This window comes from Bubalus kerabau, chromosome 10 (genome assembly GCF_029407905.1).
Source record: "Bubalus kerabau isolate K-KA32 ecotype Philippines breed swamp buffalo chromosome 10, PCC_UOA_SB_1v2, whole genome shotgun sequence".
Taxonomy (NCBI): domain Eukaryota; kingdom Metazoa; phylum Chordata; class Mammalia; order Artiodactyla; family Bovidae; genus Bubalus; species Bubalus kerabau.
The window spans coordinates 28,997,088-29,003,730 of NC_073633.1; the positions used below are offsets into that span (position 1 = coordinate 28,997,088).

Consider the following 6,643-nt stretch of genomic DNA (forward strand, 5'->3'; position numbering starts at 1 on the left):
GGCGCGATTGTAGCAGAGATGCAGAGAGTGACCAAAGTGGCTCCACATTCCTGCTCATGAGCAGAGGAGAGTGGAGATGTTCCTGCTTGGTGAGTGGGTGGTAATTTCTCCTAGTCTCTTGAGCAGGTGAAAAGCCCACTCCACTGCCAAGATAGCTTATTGTAAGAGTACATAAATACTTCTCCCACGTGTCTGAAATACGATGAATTAATTTTCCCTGCTTTTGCTGTTGTTCAGTCCCTAGATCATGTCTGAATCTTTACGACACCAGGAACTGCAGCACATCAGGCTTCCCTGTCCTTCACTATCTCCCAGAGTTTGCTCAAACTCATATCCATTGAGTCAGTGATGCCATCCAACCATCTTATCCTCTGTCACCTTCTTCTGCCCTTGCCCTCAATCTTTCCCATCATCAGTGTCTTCTGCAGTGAATCGGTTCTTTGCAATCAGGTGGCCAAAGAATTGGAGCTTCAGTTTCAGTAGTCTAGCAGGTTTTATTCCACTGGTGGTGACTGCATCAGAATTCCAGATTCAAGATTGCCGCTTAGCCTTCTTTATGGTCCAACTCTCACATCCAACTCTCACATACATGATTACTGGGCAAACCATAGCTCTGACTACAGGGACCTTTGTCGGTAAAGTAATGTCTCTGCTTTTTAATACACTGTCTAGGTTTGTCAAGTCTTTTCTTCCAAGGATCAAGCATCTTTTAATTTCATGGCTGCAATCACCATCTGCAGTGACTTTGGAACCCAAGAAAATAAAATCTATCATTGTTTCCACTTTTTCCCCATCTATTTGCCATAAAGTGATGGGACCAGATGCCACAATCTGTTTTTTGAATGTTGAGTTTTAATCCAGCTTTTTCATTCTCCCCTTTCACCCTCATCAAAAGGCTCTTCAGTTTCTCTTCGCTTTCTGCCATTAGAGTGGTACCATCTGCATATCTGAGATTGTTAATATTTCTCCTGGCAAACTTGATTCCAGCTTGTGAATCATCCAGCCCAGTATTTCACATGGTGCAGGGAGATCCAACCAGTCCATTCTGAAGGAGATCAGCCCTGGGATTTCTTTGGAAGGAATGGTGCTAAAGCTGAAATTCCAGTACTTTGGCCACCTCATGTGAAGAGTAGACTCATTGGAAAAGACTCTGATGCTGGGAGGGATTGGGGGCAGGAGGAGAAGGGGACAACAGAAGATGAGATGGCTGATGGCATCACTGATTCGATGGACGTGAGTCTGAGTGAACTCCGGGAGTTGGTGATGGACAGGGAGGCCTGGCATGCTGCGATTCATGGGGTCACAAAGAGTTGGACACGACTGAGCGACTGAACTGAACTGAACTCTGTATATAAGTTATATAAGCAGGGTGACAATATACAGCCTTGAAGTACTCTTTTTCCAAATTTGAACCAGTCCATTGTTCCATGTCCAGTACTAACTCTTGCTTCTTGTCCTGCATACAGGTTTCTTTGGTATTCCCATCTCTTTAAGAATTCTCCACTGTTTGTTGTGATCCATGCAGTCAAAGGCTCTAGCATAGTCAATGAAACAAAAGTAGATTTTTTTTTTAATTCCCTTGCTTTTTTCTGTGATCCAGCCGGTGTTGGTAATTTGATCTCTGGTTCCTCTGCCTTTTCTAAACTCGGCTTGTACATCTGAAGTTCTTGGTTCACATACTGCTGAAGCATAGCTTGAAGGATTTTGAGCATAATCTTGCTAGCATGTGAAATGAGTGCAATTGTATGGTAATTTGAACATTCTTTGGCATTCATTTCTCTGAGATGAGGTTACTAGCAAAGAAAATATCCTGTACCCAGTTTGAATACAAACAATCCACACAACACCTGCGATATTTACAGAGTGGGCTGCTCTGATCCACAGGGCCCTTGACAGAGGAATATCTTCTCAGAAGGTCTCCTCCTGGAACTTACTTAAGCAGCAGCATTTCTGGAGCAACCAGAATGGATGGAAAAGTCAAGGAAAGAGAGAATAAAGCTCCAGTCCCTGAAGATGGAGTGTCTGCAGGTGAAACTCAGAAGGATACACAATCTTGGCCTGAATTTTAAAAACCAGAGACTAGCTTCTAGGTCACACAGTCATTCATCAACAATGTGCCCTGGAATTTTCATTAACACATTGTGAAATATTTCAGCATATATAATCTGAATTGTCATTGAAGAGTTAATGTCACTTTAAGGGATTCTATCTGGGGGGATGTTGATGGGCTGAAAACAGGCATTTCTGGAGAAAAGCTCTTAGGTTCCTTTTTGCACTGTCCTGCTCCAGATTCTTCTCTGTAGGGCAACCCAAGAATTCCTTGGTCCTTGGCTCTGAGGAACAGACCTGGAAGTGCTTTGACAATACCTCTAGCATAGCCCACTGGAGAGAGAAACAACACCCCTTGCAGGGCTGCCCACAGCCAGAGCCCCATCTGCACTCTGGGTTTGTGCTCAGCTCCCCCGCAGCCCTGTGTCACTGTGTCATTCAGAGCACAGAAGTACACAGCCGAGTCTGATGCTTGCACTGCCCGTTTCTGCAGGTGGAAGGAGCTGTTAGTCCTAACAAGAGTGGCCTGAAAACCTTCACTCTTTGGCTTCTGGTCTGTCATTGAGCCCTTCAGGAGGAGTTGAGGAGCTTTGTTGAGATGCTGGACGTACCAGAAAAGATAGGGATCTGAATATGTGATCTGGTAAGCGCAGTTCAGGGTCATGGGAGCCCCCTCTGAGACAGTCACTGGGCCTTCTGTCTGGTTCACTGAGTCACCATTGGTCCCTCCTGGAAGAGAATCACTTTATTATGGTAGAAATGTACAGGAGGAGAGCTTTCAGTCAGAGAAGAAAAATAACACTTACCTATAGTTATAAGAAAGTGAAAAATAATTAACATTTAGAATAAAATATTACTTACTGAATATTAAGATGATCAGAAGAACTGAGTGAGTGGCAGAATGCATGTTCTCAAAAGAAAACGATCCTTGTTCCCTGGAATACACCAGTCAAACAAATCTAGATGTTTGTCAAACATCTAGATGTTACAGAAGCTCCTCGCTCTAGTCTCCATCTGGATGTTAGAGAAGCTCCTCACTCAGAAACTGAGAGCCCCTTTCTGTACTGCAGCAATATTCTGTCTTGTGGCTACAAAGCAGGCAAGCGAAACCAGCTCCTGAGTACAATGAGGAACCGCATCTGAAGGAAGCCCCGCCCTCTGGTGGTGATCGTGAAAATTGCACCACAGTGCGATCTGACCTATTCCTCCTGATAATAGCTTGGGGGGTACCTACAGGAGAATGGGACAGGACCCTAAGAAGAGAGTCCTAAACATAAGCGTGCTTAGGGAAATATTCGATTATTCCTTCCATAATTTTTTGCATGGTACAGGTATCTCTAGCTTCGCAAGAAACACCAGTTACAATTTCTAGATGGAATAGTCAGAGGTTTCTTCCTTGCATATGCCTCCAAGATTCCCATGGGACAGAGAAGGATCCCTCTGTATGGAAAGTGTTTCCTCCTCTCCTCAAGTCACTACTCTGAAGTAGTTATATTCATGTTGACTCTGTCAACATGCCATGGAGAAAAATTTTTGTAAGGCAGGTGTCAAATAATTTGTAGTTAAATTATAAGGTTATTATCCTGATTTATCTTGGAATGACATATTTGTAAAACACAATAAAAGTAAAATATGTGACTTCTTTTTCACTGATAACGGTAGAGTTGATCTCCAATTTGAAAACTATTTTTGGACCTTGAACATCAGGTAGCACAGAGATAAGGAAAACAGATGAGATGAGCACTAACATTGCCCAGCTTACTTCATGGAGGCAGCTTCCAGGCACCAGTGCATGAGGGATTTACCAAAAATAGTGCAGCTGTCTCACTGTGGGATTGAGACAGGATAGGAGAATGGAGATCCTGAAATACCTAAAAATTGTGGACCTCTGGACCAGAGAGGATGAATGTTGACAAAGAGAGAGAGAGAGGGAGAGAGAGAGAGAGAGAGAGAGAGAAGTACAAGGCAGGCAGGGGTTGGCGGGGGGGAGTAGGGGGGGGAGTGGGGGATGAGTTAGACCATCCTTGGATGACAGCAACCTTACGCCTTTAGCCTCATGAGGGACAGGTGACCTTACTTAGGTAACCTGGTTTTTGAAACATCTTTTTACCTCTTGTCACATAGTTGTTTTAACTCGACTAAGTATTTTTTAGAATGTCAAGTTTAGATGCTTAATATGTTAGCCGGGCACTCTTCATTCCAGAGGCATGTGTACATGGTGTTCATCTCTCTTCTGTTTGTTTGTTTTATTAGGGATTCAGGAATCTCTATGGAAAGAACTGTTTGCTCAGTGTCTGCCAGCCCACTGGTCTGGTTTCCTGTGCAAAATATTTGCACTAGTGAAGTGAACCCAGAAGAAGATTTAAGCGGTCACTTCATAGATGTTTTCTCTAGGGTTGGGTTTACCTTATGCAAAGTAAGACTGTATTAAGGTAAGAAGTCAAAACATTGTTCTTTGCTGACATAAACCATTCTAAGGCATGGCAACACTGCGGCTACAAACAGCTTGGAGGTTGCCTGACACAGGCTCTCAGGGCAGTGCTGTCAACCCAGGAGCAATGCTGTGACTTTTAGTTGAATTAAGTCCACTTTGCTTATTTTTGTTTTTATTTCCAATACTCTAGGAGGTGGGTCAAAGAGGATCATGCTGTGATGTATGTCAAAGAGTGTACGCCTATGTTTCCTCTAAGAGTTCTATGGATTCTGGCCTTCATTTAAGTCGTTAATCCATTTTGAGTTTATTTTGTGTTCGGTGTTGGGAAGGGTTCTAGTGTCATCTTTTTACCTGTAGCTTTCCAGTTATCTTCCAATTAAAAAATAAATGTTTCTAAATGGCAATGACCAAGTTAGTTGAACACAAGAGCAATCTTCTTCAAATGACACCTATTAATGGACATAAAATTTCTCAACAGTCAAACTGACCTGTTTTTCTAAAATTAGGGTATTTTTTTAATGCATGACTGTTTGCTGAGCTGTTCTGTTTTGTTTTTGTTTTTGGCTGTGCGGGTCTTAATTTTGGCTTGTGAGATTTAGTTCCCTGATCAAGGATCAAACTCAGGCCCCCAACATTGTGAGCACAGAGTCCTATCCCCTGGACCAAAGTTCCCCCTAAAATTAAGGTCTTGAGTCAAGTGATCATGCTGGCAGGAACTCCAGCTCAGCAGATCACCAAGGTTCTCTTAAACTTTTGTGCATGTTCAGGAATCCCTAGGATCCAGCATTAATTCTGGAAACTTACAGAGTTGCCTACAATGTGGAAACCAAAACCAGACATGATTCCTATCGCAAACTACTTTCAGTTGACTGAGGAGCAGGTTAAAAAGAAAAAAAATCCTCTGCCCTGTCTGTAGTCCTACTAGCCTAGACCTAGAGATGTGGAATGTGGGATCAGACCAGAAGCTGACACAGTTACATCCAGGGGAATCAAACCTGCTTGGATACTTTCCTTTCACTGTTCAGATTTCATTTTGTTTTTTCATCTCCCTCTCCCTTCCTATGCCCTGTTTATCGAAGTCCCAGTGCTCAGATGTCCAACATCCAGTGTGCCAGACTCTAGTTTGTTTGGAGGAAATCTGTGTTTACCTTCAGGTGGGTGTTCAGACATGCCTCCTGTTAAATAAGGATGGGGACTACATCCTCCAGGAATATTTAAACCATTATAAGTATTAAATTCTGCATTTTTATAGTTATGCCTATAAATTTTAAAATGACAATGATTCAGTGTTTATGCCACATCTCCTAGACTACCCAGAAATAAAACATATGTCTCTTTTCTCCTTCTGTGTTCCCCATTGTCCTTACAGAAAATCTGGTCCTGAATTTGTAGACAAGAGTTCAGCCTGCAGAGATGCAGAGGGTAAACTCTGTGCAATGGGTCCAATTGTAGCGGAGATGCAGAGCACTTACCCAAGTGGCTCCATATTCCTGCTCACGAGCAGAGGAGTGGGGAGATGTTCCTGCTTTGGGAGGGGTTTATACTTTTTCCTAGTTTCTTGGAGCACGTGAAAAACTCACTCCACTCCAATGGCAGTCTGCCTTCAAACTGGGTACAGGATGAGAATATCTGCTTTGCCAGTGATCTCATCATCTCAGGGAAAATTAATTAATCAATCATTTCAGACATATTGAAAAAGTGTTTATATACTCTTAAAACAATAACAGGAAAAAAATCTCTCCTTAACTTACACAGAGATTTTGTATCTCAAAAGTTATCCAATAGCAGTATATTTTTTCAGGTGAAAAATGCCATTTCTTCATTATCTTTTATCTTGACATGTGGAACTTTGCTGAAAGTTCATTAACTGTGTGCAAGGCTGAAACCAAATCAGTTTGAAGGAGGCAGTGAATATTGATCATGTCTTAGAGCATTTTCCCATTGATCTGTCAACAAATATGGGAAAATACATGTTCAGTTATATAGTCAGGGGAACTAAGGTGGCCCTGCCTGGCGCTGAGAAGGGCACTTTATGTTGAGCATAAGTCACCTGCTCTTCTCTGTCAGGACTGGGAGCTTGTCTGGACAGGCTGCTGAGAATGGGAACACTGACCACAGGGCTACCAAACCCTGTAGGCAGCATTTCTAGCAGTGCCAACA

General features: G+C 42.7%; 1 pseudogene; it reads right to left on the reverse strand.

Annotated features, from left to right (window-relative positions):
* Window positions 1-2,205: 2,205 nt before the first annotated feature.
* LOC129622001 (T cell receptor alpha variable 18-like) lies at window positions 2,206-2,956 on the reverse strand (annotated as a pseudogene).
* Between the last annotated feature and the right edge of the window lie 3,687 nt (window positions 2,957-6,643).